At 42.7% G+C, this 27,006-nt stretch overlaps 1 long non-coding RNA gene across 1 annotated transcript in view; it reads left to right on the top strand.

The window, feature by feature from the left end:
• LOC115091052 overlaps window positions 1-27,006 on the top strand; it is an 83,142-nt gene that overhangs the window by 21,424 nt on the left and 34,712 nt on the right. The window contains exon 2 of the long non-coding RNA XR_003856595.1: window positions 17,756-17,837. This is a non-coding gene — a long non-coding RNA (uncharacterized LOC115091052). The remainder of the gene's footprint in view (window positions 1-17,755; window positions 17,838-27,006) is intronic.

Here is a 27,006-nt window from a genome sequence, read left to right as displayed (position 1 = left end):
GGTACATGTATTGCAGTTGCTCCCTCAGCATCTGTGGCTTGAGAAACCTCGCCAGAACTCTGCCCGACAAGCTGCTGCATCCCCTCCTGCGTGGACGGTGGAAGTTTGACATCGAGTGGGCTCAAGGATGCCTCCTCCAAAGCTGTGGTGAGCTCTCCTCCGCTCACCATAGTAGCTGGAACCACTGGCCCCAGATGCATAGCTGTTGCCAGGCATTGCTGGATTGTTGGTTGCCCGGATTGAGAAAGGGGCTCTGAGGGAAAGATTTTTACTTTCCCCTTTCTCTTTGATGGCATTTGAAGGTAAATCTTAGTAAGGAAAGAGAAATTCGAAGAGACGCCAAGCAGTGCAATGTCAGCATTAAGCCGCCATCTTGGCTCCTCCTCCGAAGTTTATTATTTTTTAAATGACTGATAACAAAGTGCTTGAAAATGACAGCATAAACAGGATGAAAATAATATTCAAAAGCTTAGCAATACTGTCAGCACTAATTCCCCCAACCCCCCCTCCCCCTATTCAAACCAATGTAGTACAGACAATTGACTGTATACAATAAACAGTTCACTAATACAGGCAATAAAAATAAGAAATATGATATAGGACTCATGGGTGAGCAGATCCAACATTAAAGATATACAACATAAGAGAAATTGGTCTTACATATGTCAGTCCAACATAAAACCACAGGTAAGTTCTTATGACTGCAGGTCTCAATTCTACACCTTATGTCCCTCTAGCCCCTTGATAAGATAGATCCAGAAGTGGTTTCCATATTTTATTGTAGGATGCTAAGCGGTTATGTTTGAGAGCTGTTAAATGTGCCAGACGGCAGTATTCATGTATACATTCAAGTACTTCATTAAATAGTGGAGATTTTTCCTCTGTCCAATGTCGAGCAATGACACATCGAGTGACTGCAAAGATGTTGATACCCAATTTACGCTGCTACATGTTAATTCCTGCATTAGGGCATGAAGATATTCCTCTCACCTTTTTTAATGCATGGAATACATCTGGACTGCGCATCTAGGATAATATTTTTAAGCAATGTCCAAACCTGTTGTACACTTTCAACCTTTGCAGCTGTGCCTTTCCGTTTTTTTCTATTTTCCTCATTATATCAAATTTCCCTTTTGAAATTTTAGTGTTAGAGCTGGAGATTTACATAGTGTCCCCCATTCAGTTAATGGTTCAAATTTGATCATGTTATGATCACTATTGCTAAGGGGCCCCACCACCATTACCTCTCTCTCCAAATCCTGCATTCCACTAAGAATTAAATCTGAAATAGCTCCCTCTCTCATTGGTTCCTGTGCCAATTGCTCCATGAAACAGTTGTTTATTCCATCCAGGAATTTTATGTCTCTAGCATGTCCTGATGTTACATTTACCCAGTCAATATTGGGGTAATTGAAATCTCCCCTTATTACTGCACTGCCAAATTGGTTAGCTTCCCTGATCTCTCTTAGCATTTCATCATTTGTCTGATCATTTTGGCCTGGTGGATGATCATATACTCCTATCACTATACACTTAGCCAACACATGTGGGATTTCTACCCATATAGATTCTACTGAGCATTTAGTCTCTTGTATGGTCTTTATCCTGTTGGAACCTAAACCCTCCCACACATAAAGTGCTATACCCCCACCAAGTTTGTACCCAGATATAGCACTGTTCCATTGGTTATCCTCCTTCCACTAGGTCTCTGAGATGCCAATTATGTCTATCTCATCATTCACTAGGGGTGTGCATTCGTATTGACCGCATATGTAAAACGCTACTTATATTTTTTTTTTAACTTAAAAAAGTGATGAGACATAAACGATCGGATTTCCCACATATCCAACATAGCTATGTTGGATATGTTGGAAATCGCGATTGTTGATCCAAAATAAAAATTTAAACCCCTCACCTTCCTTAATCCCCCCCCCAAAGACTTACCACAACTCCCTGGTGATCCAGCGAGGAGTGAGGACGCCATTTCTGCAATCCTTTGCGAGGAGCACGTGACATCGGCGCCACGTCGAGTGACGCGGCGTCACGTGATTCCCCGCGGGGTCGCGCCAGAACGCTCGTTCGGCCCAAAAGGAACTTTTGGCCAGCTTGGGGGGGCCTCCTGACCCCCCCAAGCTGGCCAAAAGTTCCTTTTGGGCCGAACGAGCGTTCCGGCGCGACCCCGCGGGGAATCACGTGACGCCACGTCGGAGTGACGCGGCGCCGACGTGGGTCAGGAGGCCCCCCCAAGCTGGCCTAAAGTTCCTTTTGGGCCGAACGAGCGTTCCGGCGCGACCCCGCGGGGAATCACGTGACGCCGTGTCACTCGACGTGGCGCCGACGTCACGTGCTCCTCGCAAAGGATTGCAGAAATGGCATCCTCACGCCTCACTGGATCACCAGGGAGTTGTGGTAAGTCTTGGGGGGGGGGGGGATTAAGGAGGGTGAGGGGCTTAAATTTTTATTTGCACATATGGACATATACTCAACTCATTGAATTCTGTTTATGTCCATATTGACCGCAAATGGGACCCCCTTTGGACATATGGACATAAACTTTTGCTCTGCACATCCCTATCATTCACTGCTATATATTCTAACTCTCCTATCTTCCTTCTTAGACTTCTGGAATTGGCATACAGACATTTCAAAGTGTGTTTTTTGTTTGTATTAACAACCTTCTTTTCAGCTGATATGGATAATTTGGAATTCTTTAGCTCAGGTGATTCTTTAATTATAGGCACATGGGCTACTTTTGCTTTTATAGGAACCTCTCTGTTGGGATGCCCTAACTCTCCTGTTTCATTAGTATCCTTCAAAGACACATCCTCCAAACCACACATTGCTGAGTGACTGTCGGCTTTCTCCCTTGTTCTAGTTTAAAAGTGCTCTATCTCCTTTTTGAAAGTTAGCGCCAGCAGACTGGTTGCATTCTGATTAACATGGAGCCAGTTTTTTTGGAAAAGTCTCCCCCTTCCCCAAAAGGTTATCCAGTTCCTTACAAAACTGAATCCCTTTTCCCTACACTGTTATCTCATCAATGTATTGAGACTCTGGAGATCTGCCTGCCTTTGGGGACCTGTACATAGAACAGGGAGTATTTCAGAGAATGCCACCCTGGAGGTTCTGGATTTCAGCTTTCTACCCTAAAATCCTAAATTTGGCTTCCATAACCTTCCTCCCACATTTTCCTGTGTTGCTGGTGCCCACATGTACCATGACAGCCGGCTACTCCCTAGCATTATATATAATCCTCTCTAGGTGATGCGTGAAGTCCACCAACTTCGCACCAAGCAGGCAGGTTACTAGGCAATCCTCACATCCACCAGTTACCCAGATATCTACATTTATAATAATTGGGGTGGGTTTAGGGTTTTTTTTTTTGTTTTTAATGTGCCCTTTCTCCCCCCCAAAAAAACAATAAGAAAACCACATGAAATTTTGTGGGTTTTATCATTTCATCGCCCCCCTGAAATGCATCGAAATAGGAAATATTGTCTCTATTTCCTATTTCGTCGCAAACGAATGCACATCCCTACTAGGTGATATATTTAAAACTAATAAGAGAAAATATTATTTTACTCCTTGCATAATTAAGTTCTGGAATTCATTGCCAGAGGAAGTGGTGAAAGTTATTATTCTAACTGCATTTAAGAAAGGTTTAGACAAGTTCTTGGAGGAAAAGTCCATAAACCATTATTAAGGTGCAGAAATTCACTGCTTATACCTGGGATAAGCAATTTGGAATCTATCTACCCCTTGGTATCCTGCCAGTGCTTGTGACCTGGCATAGCCCTGTTCAGGGCCGGTGCAAGGGGATTTGGCGCCCTAGGCGAGCCTTCTCCCTTGCGCCCCCCCCCCCCCCCCCGGTCTCGGCCCCGACCCTTACCTCATTCTCGATCACGCCCGCTGACTGGGGTTTTCTGGGTCGCAAGCAGGTTGGGCACTGCTTGCGGCCTGCCAAACTCCACTCCTCTTTGCCACCACTTGCGGCTCCATATGGCTCGCACCCAGTGACGCACCAAGGGTCTCCGGTGCCCGGGGGCCAATGCATGTGTGCCTCTCCAGCATCCCCCCTTAATCCTTCTTGTACTAATGCTTAAGGTCACAGAAAATCAGTGGTGTCTCCAGACAGAAGAATTGGGGGGGGGGGGGGGCGCCAAAATGACATTTCTTCATCTCACCCACCTCTATAGCATGGATCCTGCTTTAAAATTGGTTATTAAAAAAAAAAGTGTTAATAAAAAAGTCCAAAGGGTCCTCTGCGTTATTTTAAAAAGCTGGCCAGTTTCACACTATAAAATTATGTTGATAGCCTCAGTCAACTGATTCTATGTGGCTATGAGAGTGAAGTCAGGAATATATAGGAAGGAACAGAATGTCAATATAAATCATGTACCTCCAGTTCTGTAACTCTGTGCATTCACTGAAATTCCCCCAAACAATGGAGGCTTGGATGTTTCCTTACAGCTCATCATACTGAAAGATATTTTCAAATTCTGGTGTCACTTCACAGTAACAGCAGCACAAACAGCTTCCACTGCCAGGCACATTGTGAACTAACACAAAACACCACAAAAAGACACTCAAAATCTATACTGCAATCCCATCATAACATAACAGTAATAACACCAAGGACTCAAACAACAATAACCCTACCTGTGAATAAGCAAGGGTAAATATTACACTGGGTCCTAGAATACCAATACTCCACCTACTGAGGAAACAAACAAACCCGATTGCTATAGATCCCTATGCTAGCAGAATCTCTCATCATGGTCACACACACAGAGCAGAGACAGACCCCTCACCAAATACAGAATACAAAATAAAGGAGCACAAATTAGAAAAAACTGAAATGGAAACCCCAAGAAGTCAGACTCTGTGTATTAACAATGGAAAAACAGAACCACCATTCTTCATAAAACAAATAAAATCAAGAAACATAAAGCATCAGTTATAATAGTAAACCATACTAATAAAATAATATTTTAAAACTACTGATAATAGAATTTCTATTAATTAAAATCATATACATTTTTTACAATTTCCTAAAACCAATAAAATATTTCAAAACAGCACATATATCAAATAACACACAATAATTAAAACTAATAAGGATTTTAAAAAGCCCCTGCTGTCCATACATGGGAGCTCTTGATTGAGGTTATCCTCTCTCTCTCACACATACTCACATGTCCATTCTCTCTCACACATACACTGTCACATACATACACATTCATGCTCTTATACCCAACCATAACCTCTTGCTCTCACAGACACTGACACACTCAGGCTCTAAGGCACTCTCTCCCCCTCCACACACCCCCCCCCCCCCACAAACTCTTACTCCCCTGGATTTTCTCATACACACTCATGCTCTCACTGGCTCCCTCACATACACACAAACACACACTCCCAGGCAAGCTTCCAATCGTTCTCACACAAACACACACAGGCAAGCTCCCAGTGATTCTCACACTGACCCCCAGGCGGGCTCCCATTCATTTTCACACCACTCCCTCCCCATCCCCCAGGCATGCACACATTCATTCTCACACCCAGACCCCAGGCAAGGCACCAATTTATTCTCACACACACACACACATTACAGCACAAACAGGCAGGCATCTATTCTCACACATACAAACCCCAGGAAGACACCCATTCATTCTCATACACAGACACACCCTCAGGCAGGCACCCCATGCATTCACACACATACACCGCCAGGCAAACTCCCATTCATACACATGCACACACTAAAGGCAGAGACCCCCCTCTCTTTCTTTTGCCAGCAACCTCAGAGCCTCTCTCATTCCTCTGCTGCCACTGTCACTGTTGCTGTATGGCTATTGCGGAGGTGCTGATTGCTACTATTGGCACTGAAGCCCATTCTGCTGCCTCCTCTGTGCAGGCCTCATGGTACATTGTGAGATCCGCATAGAGAAAGTGCTACTCTTGCACATTCCCAAAGATTACATGTTCCAATCAGTAAAAAATAATTTATATTTTTTTACATTTGCTGTCTGATCTTAGTTTTCTAATCAGTTGGTCACAGGCTTTTTTTTTTTCCACCTTCCCTTTCTTATTTTTTTGCCAATTCCTTTTATAACATATTTCTTTTCTCTCCATCTGTCTTCTTCCCTCAAACACAGTCAGGTTCTCATTCTCACATGCTTTCTCTCTCTCTCACACACACACATACACAGGCACTCACTCTCACATGCTCTCTCTCATACAATCATGTATACACCGTCTCTCTCTTGCACATGCTGTCTGACTCTGGCACACAGGCTCTCTCTCACTCCCACATGCTGTCTTGCTCAAGCACAGGCTCTCACTGTCACATGCTGTCTCTCTCACACACACACAGAGGCTCTCACATGCTGTCTCTGCAAACATTCAGGTCCTCACTCCCACACAGTGTCTCTCAACTCATCTCATACACGCACACATACACACTGTACAAACCCTCAGTCTCTCTCTCACCTCTGGGCCTCCTCTTCACGGCCGCTGCAGGATGGGCTCTGCAGCGGCCCCGGACTTCTCGAGCCGCGCTGCTCCTCTTCTGTACGCGGCTGATGCTCCTCCTCTTTCCTGCCCGCGCGGCTCCGGCAACATTTTTCTTCCGGGGCCGCGCGGGCAGGAAGGAGGAGAAGCTCCTGCATTGGCTGATGATCCTCCTCCTTCCTGCCCGCGCGGCTCCGGCAACATTTTTCTTCCGGGGCCGCGCGGGCAGGAAGGAGGAGAAGTCCTGCATTGGCTGATGCTCCTCCTCTTTCCTGCCCGCGCGGCTCCGGCAACATTTTTCTTCCGGGGCCGCGCGGGCAGGAAGGAGGAGAAGCTCCTGCATTGGCTGATGCACCTCCTCCTTCCTGCCCGCGCGGCTCCGGCAACATTTTTCTTCCGGGGCCGCGCGGGCAGGAAGGAGCTGGAGCACCAGCATGTTTAGACGCGATTGTTTTCTTCCGGCCGTGGTGACTTGAGCTCCACCACGGCCCCGCTGATCTTCTTGCTGTGTGTATTCGGCACACAGCATAGCAGTAGTTCACCGCTCAGCCGCTATTGGGATGACGTCCACCGGCGGCCATTGGCCATCAGCGGCTCGGCGCCCCCTAATGCTCAGCGCCCTAGGCGATCGCCTAGTTCGCCTAGTGCTTCCGCCGGCCCTGGCCCTGTTGGAAATAGGATACTGGGCTTGATGGACCATTGGTCTGACCTAGTATGGCAAGTGTTATATTGTTATGTCTCCAGAACTGAACACAGTACTCCAGTTGAGGCCTCAGCAAAGATCTTGATCATTGTTTTGAGTCTTTGGAATGGGGTGATTTATAAATATAAGAAATAAAGAATCAGCAGAATGAAGACTAAATAAATAATAAGCTCTAGCTCTGTGTGAGAATCTTAGTATAAAAAAGTTTCTTACTTTCTTCTGTAATAGAAACAAATATATAAGATGTCAGCATGTATGGATCACTTGGTTCACCAGTCTGCCCATTTGTACCTGCAGAATTTGATATCATATGTCTTATTTGATCTGTGATCTTATGTATTCCTCTCACTACCGCTGAAGACTTTTTTTGTCTGGCTGATATATGCTACTACCAGGTGTCCATCGCCCACTCAGCGAATAAGTATTTTCTCACATTTCCATTAAGCCTCCTTCCTTTCAGCTTCACATGATACTACCTTCCTAAGTTCTAGTACCTTGCTGAAGACTGCTAGATAATTGAATGTTTTTTTTTTATCATATTTCTGTTTTCCCTCCTTTCTTCTAAAGACTACATCTTAGCTCCTTTAATCTCTCTGGAGTAAATTTTCAAATGGTTTCCATGTGTAAAAACAGCATATATGTGCTTAAGTACATGTGTGTATATGTATAAGCAATTTTATAAACACTGAGAGTATGCATGTATTTTTGGGGAAAAAGGGGGCTGTCTTAGGGCATTCCAAAGTAGAGGTCAGAAGTACATATGATAGTTGATATTTTATAAGAGATTTATGCATATACATTACCACATTTATTGATATATTTTTACACCTGCTAATTGACTCATATAAGTGAAATCAGACTTGTTTGTTGTCTGCAGTTTTTGGGAGGAAGGTCTGATTAAACTGGCAAGTGTTCAAGGTCTAGGTGAACTGAAAAACACTGGGTAAATTGTTGGAAGTATTGGCAAACTGGTGATTCCAAGCACCTGTGCAAATAAGATGTTCAAAAGGGTATAAGTTCATACTTTTATAAAATACCTGCTTTCATGCTTAACTTTGGGTGCTTATTTGCACAGTGCATTATTTTGTGTGTATAATATAATGGCATATGTTTATAAAATATGGAGAGAAAATTTGTGTTTTCTTGCTTTGAAACATATACACATACTTTCAAAGCAGAAATATGTGAAATTTTTAAAATTGTGCAACTCCTGCCATACATTGTATGAAATAATCCCTTCTCTACTGGTAATCAGAGATGAGCTTCGTTTTTCGTATCGGGTCGGATTTCGGTTCGGGCGCTTCGTTGAAAATTTTGTTTTCCCACGGATCATTTTTTGGCAGCACGGATCAGGAAAAACGAGTCGGAAAATGAATCAAAAAAAAAAGAATCAGAAAAAAACCACCCCAACCCTTCAATTTTAATTTATTTCACACACACACACCCCCCCACCATCCTGATCCCTCCCCAAGACTTACTAAAAGCCCTGGTGGTCCAGTGGGGTCCGGCGAGCGGTCTCCCTCTTGGGCCATCGGGCCTACCACGAATCAAAATGGCACCCGTGCCCTTTGCCCTTACGATGTCACAGGGGCTACCGGTGCCATTGGTCAGTCCCTGTCACATGGTAGGAGCAATGGATGGCTGGCGCCATCTTGTGCTCCTACCATGTGTTAGGGGCCGACCAATGGCACCGGTAGCCCCTGTGACATAGTAAGGGCAAAGGCTGTCGGTGCCATTTTGAATAATGGCAGCTGATGCCAAGAGTTCAGGAGATCGCTCCAGGACCCCGCTGGACCACCAGGGACTTTAGGCAAATCTTGGGGAGGGATCGGTATGGTGGGGGGATTGTAATACGTAAAATTGAAGGGTTGGGGTGGGGTTTTTTTTTTTTAATAAATGTGCCCCTCCCCCCCTGCACTAACCCGAACCACAACGAATTAGGCAATTTCGTTTAAATTGCCTAATTCGTGATAAACGAATGCACATCTCTACTGGTAATATCTTGATTTATACTGCCACGAATACTACTAACGTAATGCTTTGTATTCATTACTTTAGAGGTAGACATGAGCGTTGGTTGGCGGTGTGATAGTGGTAAGGGACAATTTTGTGGAAGTCATTTCGATGGAGAGAAATACAGTTATATTGATTTACAGCTAAAGGATACAGTTGTGTGTGAGTTCTCTGTGCCAATATAAAAACTTTCTGTGTTAGGCAGCCCTTCCCCTCTAGTCTGATAAGAAAGCAGGCTAGAAAAATTCAAGGACACAGGCAGAGAAATACAAAATACAAGATGGAGGCATTACCTAGTCAGAGAATAAGAACATTACTTAGAGGTAAAAGCATGATCAGTAGTCAGTGACAATAAGTTGGTGGAACAGTAAGTCAGTGAAAAGACAACTTAGAATCCATTGCAGGGGTACATCGCAAGCACATAGATGATATTTAGATGCAGGTGCAATGCTGACAATTTCAAAGACATGAAACTGGGCAGAAATTACAAAGACAGGAAACTGGCTGGCTTATACACATGTGCAAGGCTAAGAGCTTAAAAGAAGAATACACAAGAGATTGGACAGATTCCTGAAGAGTCCTGAACTTGCCAAAGTCAGCATGACCAGCTCTGCAGTGATCTAGAATTCCCGATACCATTCAATCTTCATCAAGATAATGATTGCCATCAATGTCTGGAGAGAGAGAAGTTGTTCTTACAGGAAAATTACTGCTTAATGCTAGGCCATGTGTATAAACACATTCCTTTTAGCTGGGGAAGATTATTTATTCTGCTATATTGCTTATATAACTTGTTTGATACTTACAGTCATTCTCATAAGTGACTGGCTTGTTATATTATATCTTTGAAAACTATATAGCTGCATCCTTATATATCACACTATGTAGTTATGTCTCATTATTATTCTTTGGGGACTTTTTGGTTGTTCCTATTGTGATCCTCTGATTCTTCTCACTCCTAACCCCACAACTCACTGCCATCTTTGACAAGTGGATGTAGATAGAGGATTGGGGACTTCCACAGAGGGAGGGATCAGTGGATTCTAATGTGGGGATGAGCAAAGAGCCCCTGAATTAGTGCCTTCCCTTTACTTAAGGTAGATTCCCTGCTGTCCTTATGGCTGTAGTAAAATGGTCACATTTACTTTTATGTGGTCATTTAACCTCAATCACATTCTGCATCTCATTAACTTTGTGAATATAGCATTAAACTGGAGTTTAATGCTGCTGTTAATATTATTAGATAACATGTAATACCTGCTGAATTTAACATCGTTAAGCAGATGGAATTTTATGAGACTTACTTAGTTAATAGTTTCCTTACTCATCATTACCAGACAAAGTCCTATATACTAAATATTTTGTAAACCTTTTAGCATGTATGAGCGTAAAAATTTAACATGCATACTACAGCATCACTTAACATATGATGCACTAAAATGTTTAGCCCATGCACTTCAAAATAGACTCAATAGCACATGGTACTATTAGCATGTACACCAACCCCTAAAACTTTAGCTCTTATGCGCTAAATAGCATGAGGTTGGAACAAAAATTAGCATATATAAAGTGCCAAACTTAGGCCTGGATTCTCCATTCTATCGCAGAATGGTGAATCCAGCGAAAATGGGGGGGTGGGGGGCGAAGGGGGGGCAGGTCTGCGATAGCCGGCAGCCTTTGCACCATTGCGGTGTTTTTGCTGCCGGCTTTCGCACCCAATAGCGTCACCGTGAAAGGTGATGCTATTGGGCACGCTACTCGCGACAATAACGTTGCATACCTTATCGCAGCCAGCGAAGACGCCGCGGAGTCCGCCTCCTCGCTGCCCTGACTCCTCCCCTCGCCGCCCTGACTCCACCCTGAATCTGTCCCCAGCATGTTATCGCATGCGAAAAAGGACTTTTCGCGTGCGATAGCGGCTTATCGCGTGCGATAAGTGTTTGAAAATGACCCCTTTAGCTGGACAAATATACTGAATATTGCCTGCTTGATGCTTAAATTGTTGTAGGGAGAAGAACTGGTACTGTTTTTTAATGCCCTTATCTCAGAAGGCCAATTTTAATTTTTGAGGATTGCCAACAGGTCTGGTTTTCAGGATAATCAATATAAAGAAATGAAACATTATAATGATATCTCCTGTATATTCATTGGGTATGTTTTGAAAACCTGACCCCTTTGTGGCACTCATGGACAAAAGCTGAGCATGCTACACTAGTCTTTCATCCCAAGATTCATGTGTGCTCAGATTTGGCTGGGATGAACAGTGAAATGGGTTTGGTTATCTTAATTTAGTCCTGTTTAGACATTTGTCATAAGAAATAAACAAATAGGAAACTTTTCAGAAACAATTCAAACAAATGCTCAAGCCAGGAGAGGAACTGTACTGCCATTATGTTGGTCATGTGCGCACTTCTTGTTTATTTGCTTTTGTTTTAATTTTCGCCCATTTGAATTTAGAAACTAAACCTATGTCAAACAAGTGCGGAGATGTTTGAAATTAAAACCACAAACTGATCATTTGTTTTCCTCAATTTTGAAAATAAGTGTCAACAACTTAAGCTGACTGGTTAACTATGGTCAGGAGATATTTAAGTTTGGATTGCATATTAATTCTGCTTAGAACTGGAATGAATTGGCAGAGCTTTTGAAGTACCACTATAGAGCATCCAAATATCCCATGTCTAGTTCATACCAACATTACTATCCGCTTGTTTTTAAGCACATAATGTTAACCTGATCAATGCTAAATTTGAGCAACATGGCTGCCTTCTCACTTTGTAACATTCATTTCATCCCCTGGTGAAGCCAAATTGCAGTATAAACCTATGTAAGCCAATAAGATGACACAATATTTTGTTCTATATCTGGTAAGAAAAGATGGTGCTGTGTCACACTCGTATATGTTAAATTTAGGGTATGGCAAATTTCATAGGAGCAAGCCAATACATATAGTGCTTTTCCTGATAACTGAAGGTAAGATAGAATAAGCATTAAGCTTGCCTGGTTCTATAAGTCATAAATTTTTAGTCAATGTAGTCATTGACAATAGGCTTTAACTTAACTTACCTATTCTAGACCACAGCCTAAGCATGCTTCGCAAGCTATGCACTTTTGTCTTAAAGAAAATTTTTGCTTCATTTCAGTTTACAATCAGCTTTGCTGATCAGCTTTCAGGGCTGATGGTGTTGCAGGTTGAAGGTCTAACCTGAGAAGGAAATGAATCTGACAGCACGTTAAACTTTCAGTTTTCCAGCTGTCTCAAGGTTGTCTGAAAAAATTAGTGTGATATCATAACCTGTCTACATATCTGTATGGAGCATTACATGTCAAACAAGACAATAAATTGCATGCAGATAATCACTGAATGCTGCCAGCAATGCCCATGTTAATTTTCCATGGCTTATTAGCACAATCATAACAACGCCAGCTATTTATACAGAATGTACTCAGGAATTTATCTTCTCTGTAATGTTTTAAATTAGAACAGTGACATTGGAGACATAGATTAATGTATTAGCATTTCTCCTCTATTAGATATTCAGTATTAAATCACAAATGAAATTAGTTTTATGGTTTTATTATACACAGATGGCTATCCTTTACTCCAAATAAACAGAGTACTATTCATTTGTTACCCACTGACATGACATAAGATTCTGCTTCTCATATCAGAATAACTGGGGTAGGAGGAAGTGAGCAAACTGCAGTCAGTTTCGAAGTAAATGTGAGGTGTTATGGTTTAGAAGAATGTTTCCAAACCAATGTGCCATGGTGTGCCTTGAGACTCGTTCAGGTATGCCACAGAAAAAAAGACTCCAATGCCTGATCCTCATATGCAGACCAGCACCTGGCTCTGCTCTTAGCACCTTGCAGCAACAAGGCTCTTAAACATTTAAGAGCACCTTTCTAAGAACATGTGTAATCCTGCATCTCTTCTTCCTATCGCTACAGTGTGAACCCCAGAGAATGGGAATTCGTGAGCAGCATGCAGGGCACAGATAGCAAGGCCCCACTTTGTACAGCACACACACACACACACCCTGCACAGAGAGCACCTCCTCATCTTCTCCTTCCTGAGGCATCCTTTGAGTCCTTTCAGCCTCTATCTTATTCCCAGGCCAAGTGAGATGGGGAACGTATGCACCATGCACTGGATGTGAGTCACCTGAGTGTGGGAGCAGCACATCTGAGGTGCTCTGGCATTCACATGTGGCAGCCAAAGTAATAAACAAACTTCTCTCCTCTTGCACATGTATATAGAGGGAGCTGGCTTATTGCAGTGGGTCCATGAGTGTTTCTACTGCCTCTCTTCCTTTTTTTTTAAAGTTTGGACAAGAGGCTGGTGTGGCTTTCAATGCTGTCCTAGCTCATCTTTTGGCCAATACAAATTACCTCCATGTCTGCTGCACTGCCTGCCCCATGGAAGTTAGTGTGCAACACAACATTGTTGTTAATATAGGTGTGCCTTGAGCTTGAAAAGATTTGGAAGAAGAAGAGGTATCGCCCTAATCTATTTGTTGTATTGCTCCTACATCCAGGAATGTGATCCTAGGTACCCAGCATCTAGATTTTTCTTTGTTAGTAGTGGCTGAGGGTAAAACAGCAGGATCTGGATCTCTGCAAGTATGTCCAGTTTATTTATTTATTTAACAGTTTTTCTATACTGACATTAAAATACACATCATATCGGTTTACGTAATAACAAAAAAGGTGGAAAATACAAATAACAGGGGGTGGGGGGGGGAGAAGAACCAAAGAACGGGGGTCGGAAGCAGCGGACCCCATAAACTATAGAGAAAGGAGAGAGGCGAGTTAGGCGGTAACATGGTTAACTAAGATGCAAATATAAAAAAGATACAAGTATTACAGGATACCGGGAGATCATGAGTATTAATCCGGGAATGCTAGATGAAAGAGCCAGGTCTTTAGCAGTTTTCTAAATTTAAAAGGGCAGTTGCCCAATAAACACTGAGCTTTCTTGAAAAATAACTTTTACTCATTCTGTGCCTATGGGAAAAAAAAAACTTTCTTGAACAAAGCTCCATGAGGTCTATATTCAAAGCCTTTGTGTGGATAACCTTTTGAGATACATGCACAAAAATCAAACTTTGAATATTTTCTTGTGCTGAACGCATACATTTTGTGAACACCACTTCTTATACACACAAAATTTACCTGCACAAATAAGGGCATTAATGGAGGTATTCTAGAGACAGGGCATTACTTTATTTGGTAAGCACACATTTTCTGCACTGCCCAGGTGAAGTTACAAGCACAAGTCTGGTTCAAAGAATCACAGTCCTAACGTTACCCAGAGAAATATGCATGTGTAACTTCAGCTGAGTATATTCAGCTCGAGACTTGTGCGTGTAATTCCCATTTTGATATGCAAGACAAATAACGTATGTTACTTTCCCTGGATAAATTTGTTGCTTGCCACAACACTGAATAGGGACCTCTCTGAGATCCCTATTCAGTGCAATTTGTCAGTAAATTTGGACTTAACCAGACAAATGACACTGTTTCTATATCCAGCTGCTCTCTCTGCCTGAGACATGGCAAATATTTTATCCAGCCAAAATATTGGCTAGATATTTTGGGGAGTGTTCCTGGGTGGAGTCAATTATCCAGGTAATTTAACCAGATAAATTCTGATTTTCAGTGCTATCCTACTAAGGCCTGGATTCACCATTCTCGCACAGAATGGTGAATCCAGCGGTAACGGGGGTGGCGAGGGGATGAAGCAGGGGGCGGGCCTGTGAAAGTCGGCAGCCATCGCACCACCACGGTGTTATCGCTACTGGCTTTCACACTCAATAGCGCCATCATGAAAGGTGGTGCTACTGGGCGTGCTACTGCCGACGATAACGTAACTTACCTTTTCACGCCGGTGAAGACATCGCAGCGTCCACCTCCTCGCCGCCCCGACTCTTCCCCTCGCCACCCCGACTCCACCCTGACTCCACCCCCGGCAAGCTAACACACTGCTGAATGTCTGGTATAAGTTAGCCAGACTCCCCACCACTGAATATCGGCCTCTATGTGTTTAAATATGAGCCACTGATTTGTTGTAGTTGTACTTTTATTTAAAACTTGAATTGGGATTTGAGAGACTGTAGATATCCACAGCACTGCACTTTTTCCTCTCATATTTTTATGGGGGGGGGGAGGGGAAATACCTTTTAGGTACTTATCTTAAAATGTTTCACCTATTTGAAAGATTTTCATTTCGAGGCCATTAATTTCTCAACTAAAATAACTCAAGATAACTGGCTGTAATGGACTTTAAAGTACTGCTGACAATTTCTGAATGCTGATGATGGCATACCTAATGTACAGCAGAAGTAACAGCATGGCACAAGGCACCTATCACCCTGTGGGAGGCCCACCGTAGCCATCCAGGAAGCATTTTCTGGCATCAGGTTGTGCTGACATTCACTTAAGAGTTGACATTCTCAAGTTCGAGTTACAGAACTTTAAAGTGTACATCTTCCCTCCTGTCTCTTATGAATATGTCACTTAGTGAAAGAGGGGACAATAGCAATGCATTCATAATGTCGGCAGTGTGATGCAATTATTACTTTCATGCTGCTGTTTTATCGATTTGAAGGTGATATTTAAGCAATAACCAATTCAAATATATCTACCACAGCTCACAAAATATTCAGTGAACAATACTCAGTGCTCTCTTATTAACATCCTAAACTTTTTTCACTTATTATTCATACTGGTTAAAGCAAAGTATAAAGTCAAAGAAAATGTTACAAGCCATAAAAAAATATAAAATTTAAATGATGATAATATAATAAACAACCATAATGTACTGGGGAATGCTTATTTGAGGATCTTGTCTCTCACAACCATGGGGTAACTAGATTAGAACAAGAAAGCTGCAACTCCCAGAAACTAACTGGCTCTATATACTGGCAGGTAGATGAAAACTTCAAGCAATTCTATGAGAGCCTAAGTGGCCTGATGTTAAAATAACTGCCTCATTTGTTTAGTTGGATTATTACAAAGCACATTCAACAAATGGGTTAGGAAAATACTGAGTTTCAATGTGAAGGCTCCATCAGAACCTAAAAGCCTGAGAACATAAGAATTGCCATGCTCTATCAGACTGAGAGTTCATCAAGCCCAGTATCCTGTTTCAAGAGTCCAGGCCACAAGTACCTGACAAGATCCCAAACAATATATAGAACCCATGTTGCTATCACACAGTGAATGGCTATTTCCTAAGTCTACATGGTTAATAGTTTATGGACTTTTCCTCCAGGATCTTTTCCAAACATTTTTTAAACCCAGCTATGCTAATTGCCTTAGCCACGTCCTCGGACAGTGAATTCCAGAGCTTAACTGTGCATTGAATGAAAATAATTTCTCTGATTTATTTTGAATGTGTGCTTGCTAAATTCATGGAGTGTCCCCTAGTCTTTGTTTTTTTTGAAAGAGTAAATGACCAAACTGACATTACTCATTCAATTCCACAGCGAAGGTCTTTCCACAATGTTATGGCAAAGGCTGTAAAAATCTGACCTTGAACTACATGACGAAGCTATCTGATAGGCTATGAATGTAATATTGACTGGCAGCTGGGTCTATCTGCACGGCTGCATTATTCCGTAATAACTAGAAGTCCTAGTGGAAATGCATATAGCCGGTCATTTTGGAAGATTACATAAAAGATCTGGAAAGCTCACTAGTAATGATAGCTATTTAGAACATGTAGTGAAAATAAAATCAAAATAGCAGATGAGTCTGGCTGGCAGGCTACAAATTCTGTATTAAAATGTGGAATGCAATTTATGTTAATAATTTGTATCCTGCATCATGGCTTTGAGAAGGCAAAAGGACCTACTGGAAATAAGGTGCTCATGTATCTGGGTCTCTCCAACAGGCTGTACAGGGAACATAGGTGGCCAGATGTTTGGGCAATGGTCACATTGGTATTGATGGCTATTTAGATTATGATGGAGCCTTGCGGTTAGGCATGTGAAAGGTTTTATGCTGACAAAAACCAAGTGTGGATCTTGTATATTCTTCTACCCAAAATGGAGGAGTACAAAAGAAGAGGAGAAAAAGGATTGTCCTGGATATGGAGAAATCTTGAACGTATGTGGTTAGCAGCTGGGATGCATCTAATAGCAGTGTGGGCAGGATACCTGGGGAGACTGGATGGGCAGGATGGTCTTTTTCTCCCATCCTTTACCATTTTATCATATAGGCTGTTGTTAATTGAGAGAAATGAGTATAGGATGCCGCTTGATTGTGCTAAGTGACCATTCCTCTTCCTCTAGCAGATAATTCCAGACCACTACCAGCATATCTGCTGGTAGTGGTCCAAAATAGGATTTTCCTCCAACTTTTCCTGAGATTTTTCTTTTTTTTTTTTGGGGGGGGGGGGGGGCAGATTCAATTTTCTGTTTTCTGATTCCATTCTAATGGAATCAGATAAAATATGGCATGGAGTGAATTCCATGATTTTCCTTGGAAGTAAAGAAATTTTAAAATATAATTTTCTTCCCACAGGAGTTGCAGTTGAAGGAAGTCTGCCTAAACTTACTCCTACTCTAAGGAAGACTAATGCTTTCAGGGTAGAGGCTATGGGAAGGTGAGTAAAAGTCATTTATCTAGAAGGCCAATGTTCTAAGTTGCAAACTTTTTGTAAATGGGGGTTCTAAGCACAATGAAATGAACAGAACTACATGAAATGCACAAAAATGTTGGCAGTATAACTTGCATATGGACTGTTTGTGAAATATTTTGCAGATTACCCCCTTTGGAGGTAGTACATTGTCACAAACAGTTCATTACATGCAAAAGTTTACTAAAAGTCTGCATTAATGAGCAGTTGCAGTGCACTGTCATGCAAAGCAGCTCATTAAATCAGAAATTGGCAAAAAATGATACATGAAGATGACTTTGCAATTACAATTACAATTCAACCCAGTATAGTTCTCTTTTTCAGCCAAGCCCAGTATCAAGGATTTTCACTAAAGTTGGGGATCATTTCCAATAGTAGCAAACTTTTGCAGAAACATTCCATTATCTCTTGGGAAGTTCCATAGGTTTATACATTGGCTACTAGGTAAATTACTCATCCTGGCTGGGAATGGAGGCAGAGTGGAAAAGAGTTTGAACAGAGCTGGGGTGGCCAACTCTGGTCCTTGAGAGCTACAAACAGGCTAGGTTTTCAGGATATCCACAATGAATACGGATGAGATAGATTTGCATGCACTGCCTTATCTATCTCATGCATATTCATTGCGGATGTCCTGAAAACCTGGTCTGTTTGTGGCTCTTGAGGATCGGAGTTGGCCATCCCTGAAGTAAAGTACAGATAATGGGGTTTATTCTAAATATATTTTTTCTGGTCAGATATCCTCTTAGATAATCATAAAAGCCCAATAACTGGCTAAACTTTATCTATTTAGGTCTGATTTTAGTGGTGTGCAACCCTCGTGCAGTCTCATGGGGCACTGCCACTTCAGGAACCCAGCGGCCTCTTTCAAAGAGCACCACAGCATAGAAATCTAGGGCAGGGCTTCCCAACCCTGTCCTGGGGACCCCACAGCCAGTCGGGTTTTCGGGATGTCCACAATGAATATGCACGGGATACATTTGCATTTCCATGGAGACTCGGTGTATGCAAATTGATCTCATGCATATTCAATGTGGGTATCCTGAAAACCCGACTGGCTGTGGGGTCCCCAGGACAGGGTTGGGAAACCCCTGCTCTAGGGGATATCCCACTCCCATCCCAGCCAAGAAGAGGAGGGTGCTGTGGAAGCTTTGAAGAGGGCATTGCTCACAGTGCTTGTGAGGGGGGGAGGGGGGGATAAGGGGAGACACACTTCAGGTCAGGGAGAATGCTGCTCCTGGTGTTCACACAGGGTGCTGCTAGCACTAAATACAGCCCTGTGCCTAGTGAAGGCCCAAACCTTCAGGGGTGACCTCAGGGGTGAATCAAGCCATCATTCACATTACACGTACCATTCCTACACTCTGCACTCTTTTTATATATGAATACAAACCCATAATTACATATCTGTGACTCACAAACATACTGGAGAATTGGCAAATCATAGTGACACATACAGTATCTTCTCAGTATTGCAACTAACCAGACTAGCTACACAATGACAGCCCTCAAAATCTTCCCAAGGTCCCATAGAGCAGTAACGTCCCTGAGAATAATGAGTAGCACATCATGATTATTAAAACTCTTACCCCTTTTCTGATCCTTCAGGCTCCTGTATTCTGAGGAAGTAGACATTTTCCTATAAGAAAGAAAAATGTGATAAAACCTGTTACTACAGATTTAAATAAACCTTTCCTTACTCCCGTCTACTTTAGTTACATTATACACATCCACTTTATGAAATGCTATAATGCAATCAAATTATGACAGAACATTTGGCAGGAAACAGCATGTAAGAAAGTAGGAACATCATGACATCTTAAAAGCATAACAGGAGACAACCATCTAAGATTGTAACTTATAAAATATCCCCCAAAACAGGGGTGGATTGCACTATCAGACAATGGGGGCATTTCCTCCCTCCTGATGAGCCAATGCTCATCTGCAGGCTGTCTGGGAGGGGGAAAAACAACAGGATGTGAGGGATTGGATTAGGAAGCAAAGAAGTTTCTTCAGCCTGCTTTGCTCTGTCCACTCCAAATTCATTCCCTGTACCGATCACCTCCCTTTACTCCATCCTCCAAAACAATGTTCAAGGTCCTGCCATGCCTCTAATAATGCACTACCTAAAACCTAACACAATACTTGAGGGGCTCATTGTAACCCTGCGGTCTCCTCTAGTCCCCATCATGACACAATGCTCAAGGGGCCCAATGCCCTGACGGTCCCCTTACCTCCATCGCTCATAAATAATGGTCAAGGGGTTAAGGAGCACAAGAGGTCATTTGTCATGTTCTTGAAAGTTATTGGCAAAGAAGCAGGAGTGAGTCGTGCCTACTCCTGTCCCCATCTAACTCTGGCATTATTGAAGGTGTAGGCAAAGATGGGGGTGGGGAGGTGATTTAGCAGGAGAGGAGAGAGAGGGCGGGAATTGAGGGAAATGGGCAGTTGTGTGCGGTCAGGGCCTTCAAGGGATTCAACAAATCCCTGGCCCCTGACCTTTTTTTTTTTTTGCAGCTGTTTTGTTTTTTTTTTTCTATTCAGTTGTGTAGCAGGAGACAAATAGCAGCTTCTATTGCTTGCACACTGCATCCTGTCCTCTACAGAAGTGCACAAGAGAGGGAGAAGGGGCTGGGGACACCGGGCCAATAAAAAGGCCCACTGCTGGAACAAGCACTGAGATGTGACGGGGATCCTCATGATGATGGGGCCAATCGGCACTGGAAAAGCAATTCAGCCCCAAGATGTAGAGCAGTACAGCTTGGCTCGAAGTAAGGTCCTGCCTTCGACCTGGTATAAAAAGCAGCAACTGAGAGTCAGGCTGATGCAATACCATGTGCTCAGTCTAGCGCACAGGTTAACCCGTGGTTGGATGCATGTACTGGGCGCATGTCCATAACTCCTTATGCAATAAGGGGATTAGCACGGCCAAAATGCACATCCAAACCTGCTCATAGCTAATAGTGCTCATCACATGTAAATGTCATGCTGATGAAGCTATTAGCTATTACCCTCTTATGTAAAAATGCGCACATTTTTACCCTAAAAAAATTAACACCAGCCCCAGAGCTGTGGTATTATGTCTTGAGGAGCCCCAAATATTAACAGAAAAGCAGAAAATACTGCTTTTCTGTAGTTCATCTGACTTAAAATTGTGGCGATATTAAGTTGGAGGAACCGAAAAAAGGAGTAACGTAAAATAAATAAATAAGTAAATAAATGTCTTGTCAGAGGTCAGGTTAGAAAATGGACGCTCAATTAATGAGCGCCTGTTTTCCTAAGCCGTGGCTGTGCACAGGTTAGAAAAACAGATGCTAGTAAAATTGAGTGTCCATTTTCCTAACCTGACTGCCGACAAGGCATATTTGTATTTTTCTATTCTTTTTTTTACGCACAGGCACTTCTCCTGCACCTGATGCCATGGACACGCTTGGGACATACAATTTATCCTTAGCACATCCTTTTTAGGGTGGCAGTTCATTTGACTATTGCATCAAGTGCCCTGGAGAGGTGATTGTGCACACATTACAAAAAAGTGTGTCCAATTTGGAAGCTTGTTTTTAGTGCGTCGATATTGCATCGACCTGAGTGCATGTGTGGGACTGGGATAGCCGGGAGCTGCAAGCTACAGCTTTGTTTGTGGGCCTGAACATATGAGATAGCAGGAGAACACTCAGAAGCTCAAGTAGGATACAAGTGGCTGCGAGTGTGACCTTAACACAAGGTGGAGGTTGAGCAAGCAAGACTACTGGGGATGGGTGTGAGAAGTGAGCTAGTGGGGAGCTGCTAGGACCTAGGTGGAGGCTGGAGATAAGCAATACTGCTAGAGACTGGGAGATCTGGGAGGGGCTGGGGAGCAAGACGGCTGGGGCCTGGGAGAGGGCTGGGGGTTGGACTGGGGACTGGGAGATATGGGAGTGTGCCAAACCTATGGGATAAGTTTAATGGGAAATGGAATGGAATGGTACAAAGGGCATCAGCCAGCAGGGAGATGTGTGTCACATGGGCAGTCATTATAGGAGGTGGGAGACAGGAAAAGAAACTGACCTGGTGACTAATCTATATATTTATTAGAATTATTCTTTGTAAAGCTTTAGCTTAAGCTCACCAGTATGAGGTACGCTGACCCTTTATTTAATTTAGATTTGACTTTTGAGTTTTTATAATAGCAACACTGATGTCCCTGAAGAGTGAGATGTGGTTCTACCACAGCCTCGGTGTTTGCCCTGACTCCATGGAACCAAGACTGGACCAAATAATTCCACCTGGGTGGATATTACTAGACCATATCACACATCTCTTCCTAACTTTGAACCTTTTCCAAAGGGAAAGAAACTGCAGTATTAGGAGTCATGAAATGAAATGTCAGGGGGGACAACTTAGAACCAACATCAGGAAATATTTCTTCACAGAAAGGGAGGTGGATGCCTGTAATGCCTTCCTGGGAGAGGTAGTGAGGATTAGAACAGTAAAATAAATTCAAAAGGGCATGGGATAAAAAAAAAACGCTGCTGATTCCTAGAGGCTAGAGGTTGGAAATGAAGAAAAGGGTGGATGAAGGGGGGGGCGCTCTTGCGCAACGATCAAAATGGCCGCCTAAGTGTGTAGCTCCGTTCGAGATTTTTTCATTATAGGAAGGAAATACTACTTTTTGTGCGTCTCCAGCTTCCTTTTTTTGCCGATTCAGCTTCGCGAATGTCCAAGCTCCCGATGGCATCCAGTAAACCCGGGAAGATAGAAGCGGCGTTTGCGGCGTCAGCAGGCACTAAAAGATCCAAGGCCGACCCTCCTTCCCCTGACAAGGCCCCGCCAACGAAGGTAATGGTGTCTGCCGATGTTGTTCTCACCGAGCTGCGCCAGCTAAAAGAACTGATAAATGTTAATATTGATGCTACTAATGCGATACGAGGGGAATTAGTAACAGTTTCGGCTAAACTGGAGTCTTACCAATCCCGACTCGATGATGTGGAATCTCAAGTCTCCTCTTTACTGTTAACTACCGCCTCCGTTCCTCAGATAACTAAAGAGATGGAGCAACTTCGAAATAGTATTGAAGACTTATCTAACAGGAACAGACGAAATAATGTTCGACTACTTGGAATTATGGAGGGAGAGGAAGGCAATGATATAACTGGCTTTCTCGTTAAGTTGCTTACCAACAGCCTCAGCGTAGATTTTCAATATCCGCTGGAAATCGAGCGAGCACACCGAGTTCCATTCAAGCCACCTTCTAATCCCAAATATCCAAGACCGATTATATTTAAATTATTACGCTACCCTCAAGTACTGCAAATCCTGGCAGCTGCCAGAACTCAGGCACCTATTCAATATCAGGGCCGTAATATAATATTTGTGCCAGATCTGGCTAAAGCTACTGCGGAGCGCCGGAAGGCCTTTTTGGCGATGCGGCCGAGACTTCAGCATATTGGAGCGAAATATGGTCTCCTGTACCCCGCACAGATGCGTGTTACCTACAACAATCAAACGCGACTCTATCAACAGCCCCAGGCTCTAGAGGATTTTCTTCACACTATTGATATTACGCCTGCTATGGTGACCTGAACAATTAATGGCTTCTACGGAGGTCATGATACTAGCTGGAGACGCTATACGTCGTTGTAAGCACGATTATTTTTGTTCATTTTTCCTTATCCGGAATCATGTTTCATTATCTTTCTCGAGTGATGAGTTCCACTTGGACTGGCCGTTGGTCTGCCTAGGGGCCCACTAAGTTATCCCTCTTGGGATTCTACCCTTAGCACAGTTAGTGCTAACACCGTTTAGGTCTCTCTTGTCTTATCCTCTTTTTCTCTTCTTTCTCTCTGTTTCTTCTCCCTCCCTTTCTACTCTTTCCAATTCTGTTTTCCCTCTTTCTGTTGCACTTGTGCTTTCTCTTCATCCTATTTCTCAGACGATATCAGTACTACGGTATCGGATATTACTTGATTTCCTTTTTTCTTTTTTCTCTCTTTTTTCTTGCCATATGACTAATATTAAAGCCTCGTTTACAGTGACTTCGTTAAATGTTCAAGGTTTTTCGCACCCCATCAAGCGAAAAAAAATCCTCACTTATCTCCAATCTTTGCATTCTGATATCGCCCTTATACAGGAAACTCGATTAACATCTACTGAGGCTCAAAAACTAAAGCAGCAATGGGTAGGGCAAGTTTATTTTAGCCCTGCTGTCCAAAAAAAAACGAGGAACGGCCATTCTCCTACATAAAAGACTAGACGCTACGGTGACCCAACAAGCTGCGGACACTGATGGAAGGTGGAATCTCATCCAAGCATCCATTAATAATGACATCTATACGATACTCAATATATATGCTCCGAATCTGGATGAACCTTCATTCTTCCATGATACCTTTGCCCGCCTTTTAGCTCATAATTCTACATCTACCATAGTTGGAGGTGACTTCAATCAAGTCCTGGACCCTTTCATAGATAAGAAAACATCTGCTCGTTTGACTATCTCTAAATCCAGCAAGACACTCAAGCATCTTATGTCTTCTTTCGGCCTATCGGATCCATGGAGACTTCTGAATCCTGCTGAAAAGGAATACACCTTCTTCTCTTTCCCACACTCTTCCTATTCCCGCATTGACTTTTTTTTAACATCTCATCATCTCATATCACGAATTCAATCCGCTTCCATTGCACCCATCTTAGTATCGGATCATGCGGCTATTACTCTACAAATTGACTTGCAATCTCCAATTATGGCGGACAGATTGTGGAGATTTAATTCTTCCTTACTTTCTGACCCGGAATTTCTAGACTACATCAGAGACAAAACTACTGAATATTTTTTGTATAACTCTTCATCTGAAATTTCATTGTCCACTCTCTGGGACGCTTATAAAGCCACTATACGTGGTGATATCATCAGTTTCTCTGCTCATCAACGGAAATTACGAAACGCTGAACTTGATCGTCTCCTACAATCCATCGTTTCCCTGGAAACAGCACATATTCGCTGTCCGACGTCAACTTCATTAGCTGAGGTGCTTAAAGCTAAATTTCAATACAATCAGCAGCTAAGTGCTTCGGTTCGTTTAAATGTTTTTCACTCCAATGCTTTATACTATGCGGAAAACAACAAAAGTGGTCATTTATTAGCTACCTATTTGAAAAACGAACTGAAAAAAAAACGCATTACCAATCTCACATCGGCCACAAACCATACTTTGACTCAAGATGCAGATATCCTACAAGCTTTCAGGGACTTCTATGCGACATTGTACCAAAACGAGGTTGATGTCTCTGAAGCTGAACTGCATTCCTTCTTTTCTTCACTTTCGCATCCCTCAATTTCTTCTACTCAACATCAAGAGCTCGAATCTCCGATTACTGCCCAGGAAATTGAACTCGCCATCAAGTCCCTTCAGACCGGGAAAGCCCCCGGTCCGGATGGCTTCACTACAGATTTCTACAGGGCTTTTAGTCAAGAACTTATTCCATACTTACAAAAGTGTATTCTATTGCCCCCACTCAACCACAGTGTTTTCCCACATTTTCTGAAGCATGTGTGGTGGTTCTCCCAAAGCCAGGCCGTGCAACAACAGAGGTTGGAAATTATAGACCCATCTCTCTATTAAATACTGACTATAAAATCCTCACTAAAATATTGGCCACTAGATTGTCTAAAATAATGCCACATCTCATTCACCCAGACCAATCTGGTTTCATTAAAAACAGGCTCATCGCCAATAACACCAGACTTTTTTTTCACATTCATGAAGCGGTCCACTCAAGTCCTCTCCCTGTTATTGTGGTATCACTAGATGCCGAAAAGGCTTTTGACCGCGTTGAATGGTCTTTCCTCTGTTATGTCCTCCACAAATTCGGATTTGGCTCACAATTTGTTTCCTGGATTCGGCTCCTATATTACTCCCCTTCTGCATTTTTATATATTAATAATCGCAAATCCCCGAGCTTTTCACTCCATAGAGGAACTAGGCAGGGGTGCCCCCCTCTCTCCGTTGCTTTTCAACCTGGCTTTGGAACCCCTTCTTATTGCAATACGTCAAAATTCTCACATTACAGGTGTCTCTATTGGATCTGAAACTTATAAACTATCGGCATATGCTGACGATGTATTATTATTCCTTACTAACCCTGAAGTCTCATTATCTCATTTATTGCAATTAATCAATATATATTCCTCTTTGTCTGGATATAAGATCAATTGGCACAAGACGGAACTATTACCCCTTAATGTCATGGGCTCTATGGTTGACTTATCTACTTCTGTCATACAAAAGGTCCCCCAATGTATTAAGTATTTAGGTGTATACTTTTATACCAATCCTACCTTAACGATTTCTAACACAGAATCTCGTATTTTACAATCCCTTAAGGACTTAACTTTGGGTTGGTCTCCTCTTCACTTGACGTGGTGGGGGCGGTTAGACACTATCAAAATGGTGCTTGCACCGAAAATCATTTACGCTTTGTCAATGATACCGGTTTTTTTTCTCCCCCGCTTTTTATCAAAGGTAGACAGAATCCTTTCCTCCTTTTTATGGAAAAATCGAAATCCGAGAATTGCCTTGACCAAACTAAAACTTGTTAAATCCAAAGGGGGAGTTAATTTCCCTAATTTTCATGCGTACCACCAAGCTTTTATGCTCCAACAGGCCTATCATCATTTTCAGGAGGATACTGATGAATGGGAACGACCGAGGTGGCTAGCCATTGAACGTTCCCTTTTGTCTCCTATCCCACTGTCATGTTTTCCTGGTATGAAACTTCCAGTGAAATATGCCACTAATCCGATACTGAATTCTTTACACGCAGCTTATTGTCTCTTTGATTCCCTTTGCCCTCGTCAGATATGTTCTTGGAGCCACTCCTGTATGGCCCCCATTTGGTACAACTCATTGTTGCTCATTAACGGTAGTTCTTTCCTATGGCCACTATGGCATACTAAAGGACTATGGTTTTTGTCTTCCATTTTAGAGGATGGTAATCTTCTTCCTTTTTCTACTCTACAAAGCCTTTATGGGCTCCCTAAAACCCAATTTTATGCATGGCTACAGCTTAGGAACGCATTATCCTCCACCCCATTTTTATCCAATCCACTTACTGCTTCTCCATTTCTATTACAAATTTTTCAGGAGTTTGGGACTAAAGG

The sequence above is a fragment of the Rhinatrema bivittatum genome, chromosome 1 (genome assembly GCF_901001135.1).
Source record: "Rhinatrema bivittatum chromosome 1, aRhiBiv1.1, whole genome shotgun sequence".
Classification (NCBI taxonomy): domain Eukaryota; kingdom Metazoa; phylum Chordata; class Amphibia; order Gymnophiona; family Rhinatrematidae; genus Rhinatrema; species Rhinatrema bivittatum.
The sequence above is the reverse complement of the archived record's forward strand: the minus strand, read 5'-3'. Positions and strand labels throughout refer to the sequence as shown.